General features: G+C 43.6%; 1 long non-coding RNA gene across 2 annotated transcripts; it reads left to right on the top strand.

Annotated features, from left to right (window-relative positions):
- Nucleotides 1-5,819: 5,819 nt before the first annotated feature.
- Nucleotides 5,820-12,900, top strand: LOC125914609 (uncharacterized). Of its 2 annotated transcripts, none has more exons than XR_007455364.1 (3): nt 5,820-6,292; nt 11,829-12,036; nt 12,267-12,900. It is a non-coding gene; the product is annotated as an uncharacterized LOC125914609 (long non-coding RNA). The 2 variants fall into 2 exon arrangements; XR_007455363.1 differs by having other exon boundaries at nt 11,829-11,944; nt 12,267-12,892.
- The last annotated feature ends 1,633 nt before the right edge of the window (nt 12,901-14,533 follow it).

The raw sequence follows: 14,533 nt of genomic DNA on the forward strand, positions 1-14,533 counted from the left end.
TCCTTCAGCCCCTGCCTCTGTCCTGGACAGTCTCCTGGGGACACTCCAAGCCCTCCCTTACCCCCAGGAGACCCCCTGCACCCAGACACAGCCCCCACAGTGATCTCTGGCCAGACATAAGCTTCTTATCACTGGAGGCCATCATGTGCTTTCTGAGCCCCGAAGGCCTGGATTCCCAAACAAGCCTGATCCTAACTAAGCCGGGCTGTTGTTAAATCCTGTACCTGCAGGTGGTCTACACTGCCTCGGCAGATGCTTCCTCTGTCCCCACAGCAGCTCTTGAGGTAAAATAAGGGCAAAGTAAGTTTGGGAAATACTGAGCTAAAGCTCGACGCGGTTTCTTAACTGTGGGGCTTCTCGGAGTCTTTAAAAGGCTGAATGATCACTGGTCACCTGTAAGAGGGTGAGATACAGCAGATGAAGCAGTTCCCCCAAAAGGCTGTGACCAGGGAACCAAGGCTTTAGCACTAAGTGTCCCCCGGGAACCCACTTTGAGAGCTACTTCCTAGAGCAACATAATTGGTCCTGGCCCAACATGGAGGCTTGTATCAATCATCTGCCTACATCGTAGCAGAAGGAAGCTTTGCATGGATGGCATAACCCTCCTGGGATTTCACATTCTCCTATCTCCAGCAAGTTCAACTCAGCCCCCCACCCCCACCCACCTTCTCCCTTGGAGTTGATCGACGTGAACTTGTTTACAACTTGTGGGCAGTTTTTACATTCTGGAAAACCACCCAGATCAGCCAGTAGCAGAAAAGATAAAGTCGGGCTGCTTGACAATAAGAAGCAGGATCATCCTGTGGGAAATCCTGAGTTGGTATTAATGGAACTGGGGACGGGGAGCGGTGGGAGGAGAAGCTGTGACAATACCGGGCAGTGTCGTCTGCGGCCTGAATAATAACACAGAGCCTGACGTTGTGTGGTTACGGGACACCCTCACATCCGTGTCTCGCCAAGCGGGAGAGGAGCAGAGGGACAGAGAGAGAGAGAGAGAGAGAGAGAGAGAGAGAATCTTAGGCAGGCTCCATGCCCAGTGTGGAGCCCAACTCAGGGCTCAGTCTCGCTGTGAGATCACGAACCGTGAGGTCATGACCTGAGCCGAAATCGAGAGTCGGGCACTTAACTGACAGAACCGCCCAGGCGCCCCCATTCATTTCTTTTTTTGATCCTCATGATAGCTGTGTGTGGTGATTAAGAGAAGCCCTATCACCATGTGCTTGTTCTAGAAACTGAGGCCCAGAGAGGGTAAGTGATCTCTGTAAGTCACACAGCTATTTGTGGATGTAGCCAGAAACACTTTGAGGCTGGGTCGAGGGCTCATTCATTGGCCCCATTTCAAGGTGTGTGTGTGTGTGTGTGTGTGTGTGTGTGTGTGTGTGTGACATCCCCTTCAAGGGAGCCTAAGCCAATGTGCTCTCGTTGAGGACGGGGACTGTGGAAAACGCTCACTCGGGCATGACGGTACCTCCCTGCACCCACTGGCCTGCGCAGGGTCAGGGGGGTCCCTCTGGAAGCCATAGGTCAGGCAAGCTTGAAGCCTCCTCCCGGAGCTGCCCAGCACCGCGAGTTCTTAAAACCCAGAACCACAGACGACGTCCATTGTAACCAAATCCTCTGACACGCCAGGGCCCCGGGACGCATTCGGACGGGATTAGAGAGACCCAGCTTTGGCTCCGGCCCTAGCCTGGCACCAGCCCCTCCCTCCCTCCCTGAACTGCAACTTCCTCTACCGTAAAGCTGATAAGTGACCTCGGCCTGACTCCTTGGCAGATCTGTGTGAGGAGCACACGAGAGACTGGGGGCTCCCCTGCGGTGCCCTCACAGCTGCTGTCACTCACGGGGCTCTGGGCCACGCGTGCCTGAGCCTCTGACGGCTGCCCTCCTCGTTGCCAAGCTGGCTTCACTTTATTCAAGTCTCAGCTGGACATCAAGACTCTGTGACCCATCGGCCTGCCATCAACCACTGCATCACAACACCCTGTGTGAGTGGTCTCTCTGGCATTTATCCTCAGTGCCAGTTTTCTCCCTAATTCATCTGCGTTTGATTTCGCCTGTCCCTTCAGCAGAACGTCAGGCCCACGGGGGCAGAGGCCCCCGTTGCGATCACCGCTCCGTGCCCTTGCTGAGGACGGTGCCTGGCTCACGGCAGACACTCGACAGAGGGACACTGAGCAGTCAGTGACCTCTGTGAACATCACCCCCTCATGGGAATAGGACCTCCCGGTCAGCCTCCAGCTCTCACATTTACTTGTTCTCACCTCCCTTCCTCTGGCTCATCCAGAACCACATATCGGTCAGTAAAGGCACGGGCTTGATTTGGTGCCCAAATTCTTTATTTCATCTTTGCAGCAATTTGGGGCAGAGGGGGATGAGATGGAAGAGAGGCCAGAGAGAAGGTCTCAGAAAGGAGGGCCTTGTGTTTCTAGGAGGTATGCAGAGTTTTCCCACCTGGGCCCTCACACAAGCTGCATTTGATTCCAAGTCAGAACCGATCCTCGGGGCAGAGCTGGTCAGAGCCGCTCAGTGACCAGGCAGGCAGCAGGGGCAGGGAGGCAGTGGGGTGGGATCTGGTCAGAGACTTCAGACCCCGTCCACCTGCCAGACCAAGGCCGAGGGTGGGACAAACCTCCCTCCTAGGCTCCCCTTGGCTGACTTCTTCCCCTCCCAGACAACCTTTGATAATCCTTTTAGCCCCGGGTGAGCATATACTTCATTATTCAAACAGGAAGGGACACTTCTGAGAGTAAAAGGGGGGGCAAGGACAGCAGGCATGAATTAGGGGGGGTCCCAGCAAACCAGAGCATAGAGTCACGCTATTTTAGACCCCATTTCACCAGATTAAAAATCACAAGATAAAAAAGCAGGGGGAGAGGGCCCCACGTGCTCTTAAAGAGGCCACCGTCCTGTCCTTGTAGATTCTGCAAATGACTAGTAGCTGGAGAGAGGAAGGAAGATTGGGATTTCACATTAATCCAATGACTCGGGTTCTGATAGGGAAAGTGGAGAAATGCTCTCGTGTCAGATGGCGATACGTTTAATAAAGAAAAGTAAAGCCGGGTGAGGAGGTGGAAAGCAGCTGGAGGTCAATGGGCAGCACGGTTTCAGGGACACGGTCAGGACACAGCGACTCCTGGGAGCCGAGTCCCAGGCAGGAGGAAGGAGGGGCCGGTGAAGGGTGGGCATGGGGCAGGCCTGCGTGACATCCTCAAAAGAGCGGGGAGGCGCTGAGGCTGACGGGCAGGGATGGAGGCAGAGGGAAGGAGTCTGGAGTCCTAGAGGCGGTGGCCAGTAGCCCGATTAAGGCAAGCAGTGTCTAAGGGCTTCAGGCCCCCAGCTAAACTAGCACGTGATCGCGGGCTTGCACAATGCTGGCACACATCAGTCAGCAGAGGTAGCAAGCCCGATGACGAAGATCACAGGCACAGCCGCTTAGCAAATGTTTTCCTCCCTTCTTAGTCACGCGGTTTGCTGGGAGCAGGCACGGTCTGGCAGGTGTGGCACCACTCACCAGGACAACTGTCTTCAATGGTTGTGCAAACTCCACTTTGTCTCCAGGGCATTTTCCGTCCTTGATCTCACCCTACCGTTTGGAGCAACCCTGTGAGGTCAGTAGAAGGGGCGTTTCGAGGCCACCCGTCTGCTTGCTTAACCTCCAGGAGCCCTGGCTCCATTGTCTGTAACGTGGGGAGAATATCCACTCCCATAGAAGTGCTCGGGGACCAGATGAGATCAAATGGGAAAGGAAGGCACGGGTAAATACCAACCAAGTCTTAATAGAAATTATCTCCATTGAACAGAGGGTGTCACTGAGGCTGGAGTTCCTGTGCCCACAGCTTCCTCCCCTTCTTACAGCCCAGGATGATTTATCTCCTTCCTTATCATCCAAGACAAACCTGCCCTTCTTCTGTTCTCTTCACTGTCACTTGTTCAGTGTTGAAATGTTTGATTATATTGTAACCAAATCGTGAGGCTTTCCACTGCCTTTTTGTCTGTGTGCATATGTGCATGTCTTGTGGAGAAAGCCTTCCTTTCCCCAAGAGCGTCTATATAGTTTATATTTTCTTCTCATGTATTTATAGCATTTTAAAATGATTTTCAGGGGTGCCTGGGTGGCTCAGTCTGTTAAGTGTCTGGCTCTTGATTTCAGCTAAGGTCATGATCTCACAGTTTGTGGGATAGAGCCCCGTGTCTGAGGGTAGAGGGCACTTGGGATTCTCTCTCTCCCTCTCTCTGCCCCTCCCCCACTCATGCTCTTTCTTTCTCTCAAAATAAATAAAAATCATTTTAAAAAATTATTTTCATCATTCATTGTCTCCCATTTATTTCTGTGACTGGCATGAGGTAGGGTTACAACTTTTTTTTTCCCCTAATGGATAACCAACTATCATATCATCAAATTCTATTTCCTTACCTCACTTGAACTGTTTTTTTTTTTTTTAGCAAATATCAAATTCCCATATGTACATGGGTCTGTGTCTGTTTTTCTATTCTGTGCCATTGATCCAGGTGTCTGTTCTTGGGCCAATAAAAAGACTTCTTTCATATATCTATACTATCTATATCTATATCTATATCTATATCTATATCTATATCTATTTCATGTTCTTTCTTTAAATTGACTTGGCTATTATTATGTGTTTATCCTTTTACAAGACTCAGAATAAATTTATTATGATACTAAATTTTGGAACAAGTATCCCAGAATTTATTAACCCAAGTGTGTTTTCCTCCATTATAGATTACACTATCTTTTTCTCATAACAGTGCTTCTGCCGAGAGCAATTTAAAAACTCCTCTTTGGGGATCTCCAGTTGGCATCCTCAGCCTGTAAAAATCTTCCTCTTGTCACTATTCATGTTCACAAACAAAACAAAACAAAAATGTGTCGCTCCCCAGCTCAAGATCCAGGTCTGGCTCTGAACCAGGCAGGAGAGCCTGGAGCCTGGTGGCCCCCCTGGGAAGATCATATTCCAGGTCCTTCTGACATAGACCCCAACCAAGCCTGGGTGGAGGTGTGGAGAAGGGGGAAATCAAAAAGACATTTTGAAAGATGAACTCAGTTGAGGACAGACTGGACGTCAGGAATGTGCTCCTGGAACCACATCTTCCCTTTCCGAAACAACTTTGAGCCAATCCCCATCTTTCTAGAACATGAGTGTCTCCTGGGATTCAAGCCCCTTAATGTTCCCATTCTGAGGTGGGGAACTGAGAGGCTCAGTTCCCAGGCCCCAACTCCCAGTCCCAGTAGCTGAGTTTCACTGCCAAATCCCCAGACAGACCGCGGGGTCTCTACTCTCTGGGACCGTATTTGAACTGAGCCTTTGTCCTCAGGTACATCCTCGCCCACTTCTTGCCATGGGGCTTTAGTTTGCTCGGGCTACCAACACAAAGTACCACAGCCCGGTGGCTTAAACAACAGACATTTATTTTCTCATAGTTCTGGAGGGTGCAAGTCCAAGATCAAGGTCAACAGTGTTGATTTCTTCTGAGGCATCTTTCCTTGGTTTGTAGATAGATGGCTGTCTTCTCCGTGTATCTTCATGGGGTTTTCCCACTGTGTGTGCAGGTGTCCTAATCTCTTCACCTTATTAGGACATCAGGTATGTGAGGTTAGGGCTTACCCTGATGACCTCATTTTAACTCCATTACCTCTTTAAAGATCTTATCTCCAAATACAGTCCCATTCAGAGGTGCTGGGGGTTAGGATTTCAACATATGCGTTTACAGTTCAGCCCATAGCATGTGGCAAAATCCTACTCAGACTTGAAGGCCCTCTCCAGTATGACTACTCTTCCCAGCCCATCCCTTCATCCCTGCAGGTCTTTCCCTGGGACAAAATTAATGCCTTCGTCTTCCCTTCAGCCACAGGTTGCCTCCAATTCCCCCAGCCCCAGCCCACAGCAGCATTTCTCATAGCTGTAATTGGTCATGGACCTATCTCTCCTCCCACACTGTGAGCAACTTCTACAAGCCACTCTTCAGCTCCTGGCTTTCCGTATGATATTAAACAGGTGATCTCTCCTCTTTGGGTTTCAGAGCTTCCAGAAAAGTAAGAAAAATGAGGCTCAGACTTGGCAAGGCTCTCACCAATGCCTGCTTTCTACATCACAGTGCCTGGCATACGGTGATCATAGAGAGTAGTGTTGCTGTTACTATGGTTACCTGACCTTTGTCCAAAGGTGGATCATGTAAGTATGAATGTCTGCAGAGGTACAAAATGACACAGAGCTGAGCCAGGACTGGGGACAAGGAAAAGTAACACTGTCATGTGCCAGAGGGAGCTCTTGAGGTGGGCCTCATCCCAGAGGAGGGGGTATATAATAATCGTTAGAATAAGAACAGCATGAAATTGGCCTCTCCATGCGTCACTTTCACTTAAGACAGGGTCAAGGTCATACCCTGCACAACTGAGCTCTTGGAGAGGACTGTGGACTTTTAGCTGCTAATATATGTCTTTTCTGTGGGTGCTGGGAAGCAAAGTGGCACCAGGAGTCAGTGCTTGGAGAAACTGCCCAAGAAGCGAGTGGCCACGCGGCTGAGCCCAACCTGTCTTATGGCGTTGGCTCTGCTCTCCGCCCAACCACCACACAACTGGCCACCCTTGGGCCTTGCCTCTCCTCCACGTGGCACCTAGTCATCAGACAGAACCCGCAGTATGTTCTGCAGACAGCAGATCCCTGCCTGTAGGAAAAACTCCTATCAAATTCACTGGGTTGGGCGGAAAGTACAAGGAATGTATGTAGCCGTCAAAATGAGAGGAACCAACAGCGGACACTCCAGAAGAACAGTTCCTTCCTCTCTCCTGGGCTCACTTCATTCTCTGGGTGGACAACTCCTGTTAGTTCGCATTACCCTTCCTTCTAGAGGCAGTTGCCTCACCGCACGCTCATCCACCCCTGTGGTTCCAGTGGGGGCCGCCCATCATGGTTCCCTGGCCCTTTGACCACAGGGGTGAACATGTGACTCCAGTCGGGCACTCAGAGTTCTTTCCTAAGGATTTTCAAGCTGGAGTCAAGGGAAGAGGCTCAGCTCCATGAGAATAATGGTAGTAACAGCAGCATTATCAACTCTAAATGCCAGCACCGTGCTGTGTTATCTCTTGTAATTCATATGTCTCATGAAGTAGATTCGATTATTACCCCCTTTTAGAGATAATGAATCTAAGGCTCAGAGTGGTTAAATAACTGAGCCAAGGAAATGGCAGAGGAAAGATTTGAATCCAGGCAGTCTGTCTCCAGAGACAGCACCCTGGGGCACCTTACCCCACTGCTTCTCTCATACCTGCATTATGTTGACTGAAGCTTCTGGTAAATCACCCTATTCTGTTTGAAAGGGGGAAAAACACATGATTCCTGTGTTTGGGAACAGCTGATAAAAAACAAGGCCCCTTATAGTTAAAACCTCTTAGGGCATAACAGCCGAAGATGGGCTCCATCTGGTCTAAAATTCTTTCTCCATCTCCCTTAAAATTCCTGCTTCCTATGTGTATACCTTCCATGGACCAGGTTCTTGTGGCTTTTTGGAAAACTTTTTTTTTTTTTAATGTTTTCTTTATTTTTCAGAGAGCACAAGTGGGGGAGGGGCAGAGAGACGGAGACAGGATCTGAAGCGGGCTCTGCGCTGACAGTAGTGAGCCCAATGTGGGGCTTGACGTCACGCACTGGGAGGTCATGACCTGAGCCAAAACTGGACACTCAACTGACTGAGCCACCCAGGTGCCCCAAGATAGTTCACATCTTAAGGGACATCCTTGAAAAGAGAGAATCCCAAACCTCTCAAAAGACAATGGAATTAATTCTTTACTAGGTATGCTTCTTTAAAAGAATCCTTTAGGGGCACCTGGGTGCCCCACTTGGTTAAGCATCTGACTCTTGATTTTGGCTCAGGTCATGATCTCTTGGTTTGTGAGATCCAGCCCCGCATTGGGCCCTGTGCTGACACTGCTTGGGATTCTTCCTCTCTCCCTCCCTCTGCCCCTCTCTGGTGCATGTGCACACACGTTTTCTCTCTCTCCCTCTCTGTCTCAAAATAAGCATTTAAAAAAAAATTTTTTTTTTAACATTTATTTATTTTTGAGAGAGAGAGAGACAGAGCATGAACGGGGGAGGGGCAGAGAGAGAGGGAGACACAGAATCTGAAACAGGCTCCAGGCTCTGAGCAGTCAGCACAGAGCCCGACGCGGGGCTCGAACTCGCGTACCGCGAGATACTGACCTGAGCCGAAGTCGGACGCATAACCGACTGAGCCACTCAGGCGCCCCCAAAAATAGCTTATTTAAAATAAGCCTTACAGTGCACAAATAAAGAAATCTTTAGTAAAAAAACAAAAAACAAAAAACTTCAGCTATCTGAACAGGTAACCTGAGTCCATTTGCCAGAAGTGCAATTTGGATCAATTATTCTTGTGAGGTTTGCATTTCTGTAGCTGAGACATGGCTAAAATGTTTAAGTGAAAGCTATAAGTAATTAAAAAAAAAAGCTATAAGGTATCTGTGTTTTTGATATGTTTGTGTGTATCTATGTAGATATATTATGTGCATGTGATACTTCTTTAAACAAGCTGTGTTTAACTGATTTAAAGAAAAAAAGTGCTTTTGTGAATTAAGTATTCCTAAAACACCCAGAAATACAGAAACTAACCCAATTGTTTTTTAGATTCATGGAATCTGGGATAATCTTTGATAAACAGAAGCTAGTTTCAATTTGTTGATTTAATAAAAGCAGACATGTCTTCAGAATTGCCAACATTAAGTATAACGCAAACAAGCCAAATAAACTCACGCTATCTCTATGTTACTGAATTTGTCAACAAAAACTATAATTTAAGATGATAGTTTTCTGTTAATGTCTAATCCAAGCATGATTGTTAAAAACAAGTAATTTAAGTAGATGCCAATAAGATAGAAGTACATACTAAGTTGAACTAAATAATGGATATTCGTTGACTATGTACATCATTTCCAAATAAGATAATATACTGAGACATTACTTGCTAAACATAAGCTTATTTACTTTTGGCTTCTTAATTTTTTACAGTGATATAAGACATTTGGATCCATTGATAAATATATCTTTTGCTGCCTTAAAATATTGTACTATAAAAAGTGCTTGTAAAGAATTTTATTTTTATAATTGTGTGTTTATGAATTTGCTAATCTACTACAAGATATTATTTGTTAGTTAACAAATGCCTTCTTTCCAGTTTTCACTAGAAAATAGAGGTTACTGATAGTTAAAATTTATAATCAATATACAAAAACAAAACTACCAAAACGAAGGGAAACAACTCTGTATTTCCATGGGAAGAGAATGGGGACGTGTTTTTCTATGAGCAGTATGCAAGGAATACAGGGTATATTTTTGTAGAGAGTAATTTTATCCTAAAAGAAAATGACTACTTGTTCCAGAATAAGAAAAGAAAAAGAATAAGACAAAGGCTAAATGGATATAGGAAGTTGCAGAAGATTTTCAGAAAAGAAATTTTATAGTGTAAGGTTAAAGCTGGTTAAAATTGAATTAATTTATTTCTAACGGTTTTTTTAAATGAGCTCAATAATGTGCTAATACAAAACTAATATCAAACTAGAGTTCAATCTTCTCTATGTTAAAATCACAAAATTTCTTAGATTATTAGTCTTCTCTTAGTAAAAGATTACAAAGGGTTTTGGGGGTTTTTGTTTTGTTTTGTTTTGTTTTGATTTGTTTTTTTGGTTTTGGCCTTTAACGTATGCTGCCTAGGAAACAAAGTTTCTGAGTCCTATGAAAATACTCCCTGTGTTTCACATTGTCTTTTTCAGGTCTTTGATTACTTTAAAAAAAAATAGTCTTTCAAAATTAAAAGAGCTAAGGCTTTTTTTTTTTTATAACTATGTGACTTTCTGTGTTTGCCTTTAAAATCTTTTAACTGTCAGTTTGGTTGAATGGATAACTAAGTGTTGTTTCACAGTGACTTCTGCTCTGATTTGATCAAGTGTTTCAAATATTTTGACATTTGTGACGAACTTTCCAAAATCAAATTCCGAATGAAATCTTCTTGTTTGACTTTGAACAGACTTGGGGATTTTTTGAGGGTCTCTGGACAACCTCAAAGATGGGCTCTCTCTCCTTATAAAAGGAGAAATATTAATTTATTTAGGCTTATTTGATACGTTACATTGCAAGGGGAACAAACATCGTCTAAAAAAGTAAAGTTAACCTCCTTGGATTGTATTTATGTGGGTATATGTTTTTAATATAAATAATTCACAAATTATATGAAATTCCTAAAAATCTTTATGTCCTGATAAAATGTTACTGGCCATAATTCCAGCTATTAAAATATCACAGAAATAATAAAATTTACTTGTCAATTGCATATATAAATATATATATATATTTATTTATTTATTATTTTTTTTTGTAGTAAACTCTCACCAGATCTTTAACCACAGCCATTGTTAGTCTTTTGTCATTCACAGACAATTATTGTATTACTCTTCATTCTTCTCTGAAAGCATTTACGATCAACTATAGGCGAAAACGTGTCATCTTCAAAGAAATTCATGTATATGACCCTGACAAATACTCTGGAAAACTGATTGGTTCACTGCTAACCCCAAATCAAGCAAAACAAGTATTCATTATATGGGAACGAATGAACTCATAGAAGTGATTATAATTTTTATGACTTAATTTAAAACCCTGCTGGTTCTTTAATATCTTGTTTTCCAGAATTAAAGAACTCTCTTTTCTCCTTTTTGTTTCGCTATCTACAACATACAGCAATTGGGTAAAATATATTTTTTCAACTAAAGTTGAAACATTTATCTTTTTCTGTCTACCTGATCCCTCCAGAATTCAGAAACTATTCTCAAATATTCTTATTCTTCATGACAATGTATGTATTTATATAAGTTCGATAAGAATCTGATCTTCTTTGGGCATCCGGGAGGGGCAAGTCAGTCGGTTAAGCATCCAACTCTTAATTTTTGCTCAGGTCCTGATCTCACGGTTTGTGAGTTCGACCCCTGCATCAGGCTCCATGCTGACAGTGCAGAACTTGCTTGGGATTCTCTCTCTCCCTCTCTTTCTGCTGCTTCCAAACTCTCTCTCTCTCTCAAAATAAAAAAAATTAATTAAAAAAAATATTTTAAAAGAATCTGGTCTTCTTGTAACAGGACACAATTGGACAAGTCCTTAGTTTGGCTTCTTAGCCTAACCAGACTTTTAAAGATGGAATCTGAGATTCCTAATTATGAGACAGTTTTGAAAAACTAAGTTTGACTTTAGGAACCAATAAAGCCCCTTGGATATTGCCAAAGCTTTGGCTGGAATGTCATATTTGAGAATATGCATAGAATCACTATTCTTACTACGGTTATATAAACGACCAAGCCAATTTTGCTTTGACTTATTTGACAGACAAATTAGTTTCCTTATAATTATCTTTGATAAAAGGGGATGACTATAAAGAAATTATGTTTCAGTAGAAAACGATAGTGGACCCATTATTAGATTCTAGTCCTAGTCATGGTCTTTGAGGCGTTGTCATCTACTTGTAAACTCCAGAGAAACCACCACAACGGATCATATCAGGACAGCCTTCGTGCCTGTTGCTGTGTGGGCCACTCAAGGGAGTTCACCGGACCACCCAATGGCTTCATCAGCGACAGCTGAACTGCAAACCAGGGAAGTCCATCAGATTGAAACTGCCATTCCTATTCTATCATTTAACTCTGCTTCTAACTCACATCTAGAAAGTTTCTCATCTGGCTGCTCTCCAAACTCGGAAGCTGCATTTCTAATTTTCTCCTGCTATTAACCTTTGTTTTTCTTCTGTTTCCATAGAAATGCCTCTTATTAAATTACCTGATGGCTCCATCATGTAGAGGCCTGAATTAGGTGAAAGCTTACCTGCAACAATGCCTCCTGAAATAAAACACCCTCATGTTCATCTGTCCCAGGTAACACCTGTGATTGCTCATCCACCGTGGGGTGCCTGGGTAACTGGCTCAGAAAAAAAGTGAAACACCATCGCGCATTATCCCCCACAAAGGTAGATTGACTTACAAAGGTAAAACCTGAATGTGATTATAACTCATTTGATTGATTTAAGTGGTTAAATCTTGGGTCCCAGGAATCTCTGCTCTGGGGAATTTTTTAATCCTTGTCTATTACCATCCTTACAGTCTTCGTATTAACCTCTCAAGTGCATTGTATTCTCTCAAGGGTTTTACATGCCTTCTGGCAGCCACTCATACATCGACGACTATATCTTTCCATCAGGATTAGACAACCGAGGGATTCCAATGATCTGACCTTCCCGTGTCCATGATGACCAGCTGGCTGTTGATAACAGTGGTTACGTGACCCTGAGCTTGATGATTCAACTGGCAGAAACAGCAAACAGGAGATTCTTCCACTTGCCATCAACAAGGGGTAACCAAGAGTAACGCTGTACTTAGTTGATCATCTTCTCAGCCTACTGACCCAAAGGGACGGAACTGTTAAAGTTAAATACAAAATGGGGAGCGGACTTGAAAATTCCCTGAGTGGAAGAAAACCTTTTAAGCCACACAAGCGAAACTTAATTTCGATGATTCTGCAAAATAACTGAAAGTGAACTTGGGCCACTTCTTGTAATTGCCAGATAATCATTAAAACAAAAACAAAAACAAAAAAACAAACAAAAAACCCCTTATGTCCTCTTTATAAAAATGATGTGAGATAACTACTTTTAACTAATCCCTTGCAACCTGGGAACTCTCATGGTAATAACCAGTCACTGGAAATGTTAAAACAGCTTGCCCACTTTCACTGCATTAACCACCCTGTACATCAGGCCCCTGAGCGCCATATCATCTTTGAATTCAAAAGCTCTCATTGGTGAACTGTTCTTAATATGCACAATAAACTCTTACTAAACACTGTTTATTTATTGGATGGGTTTCATTTATCTACTTCTGGATTTTTGACACCTGTCAGTCCCATTCATCCTCTCACTTGTACATCATTATTATGACCCTCAAATGGGTACCTCTGTCCCAGACTCCTCTCCAGCCTGATTCCACAATGGCCCTGCAGGCGGCTTCCCCCTGAATGTTCCATACTTCGAATTCAAAAGTCTCAAACAACACCTGGATAGTTGTTAGGAAAAAGATAACATTGGACCCATCCCTCATACCATACTCCAGAATAAATTCCAAATGGATGAGAGATCTGTACTTAAAAAGTCAACTCATGTGAGTATTGGAATCAAGACTCAATCTGCAAGATTGAAAATACATACCATTTCGTAGGAAAAAGCTGTACCAATAAAACTTCAGACACATTCTGGCTAAGCTGTTAAACTTAGAATATAAAAAGTATATATATTTTTCACATGCAGGACAAAAAGAAATTCACACACAAGGAGAAAAATAAGACAGGTTTCAGATGTCTTTCCAGCAGCAATCATTGCCAGAACAAAGGAGAAATGTCCACAAGGAAAAGAGAGTATAATCCAAGTGGATTCTACCCAGCCAAGCTGGAATTGAAGTATAAAGGCAAGGTCTCACTTTTCAGACATGAAAGGACTCAGAAAATACAGCATCTAGGAGCCCTTTTGAAAAAACCTACTTGATGGCGAAATCTTGTGTACTGGATGTTGAATTGAAATAAAGAGGCCTGTTATTCTAAAGCCATAAAGCCGTGGAGATAGCCTGGTGAGGAGCATGGAGTCCACTTACATATAAAAGTACTATGAAACATCTGAGATAGTTATGATTGCAGAACGCAAATGTTGAAAAGTCCGAGGAAATTAAAATAATAGAAACATCACTACTGGGAGGAGGGAGAAGACAATGCAGAGGATATATCTGTATTCATCTGTTATCTCTTCTAACGAGTAATCAACGAATCCTGTCTATACAGGAACTCACATTTAAAAAAATTTTTTTTAATGTTTATTTTTGAGAGAGAGAGAGAGAGAGAGAGCATGAACGGAGGAGGAGCAACGAGAGAGAGGGAGACACAGAATCTGAAGCAGGCTCCAGGCTCCGAGCTGTCAGCACAGAGTTCAACTCCATGAACCGTGAGATCACGACCTGAGCCAGAGTCAGATACTTGACCGACTGAGCCACCCAGTCACCCCTACAGAAACTCACATTTAAAGAAAAAAACCACAATGACTCCAACTTCTTAAACTCCCTTACACGTAGACTTCATCTTTCTCTAGATCTTTCTAGATCTTTCTCTAGATTGTTCGTTCTGTATTTGCATAGAGAGCTATCTGGAATAATGTCAACCAAATCTAATCATCAGTAATTTTAAGGGAGTAGAACTTTTGGTAATTTGTTGCTTTCTTCTTCATACTTTTCTGTACTTTAAAAAATGTTTTTATAATAAGATGAGTAGTTTCTATTAAAATAGTGACATACTTAAGGAAAATAAAGGGATGGACAAAGAGTTATTAAACAGATACACTCAAAAAGAAAGCAGGTAGATAGAGATGCTAACATCAGAGAAAATGGAATTTAAAGGCAAAAACATGCACCAAAATTATGAGAGACACT

Source organism: Panthera uncia, assembly GCF_023721935.1.
Source record: "Panthera uncia isolate 11264 chromosome D3 unlocalized genomic scaffold, Puncia_PCG_1.0 HiC_scaffold_8, whole genome shotgun sequence".
NCBI classification, from domain to species: Eukaryota; Metazoa; Chordata; class Mammalia; order Carnivora; family Felidae; genus Panthera; species Panthera uncia.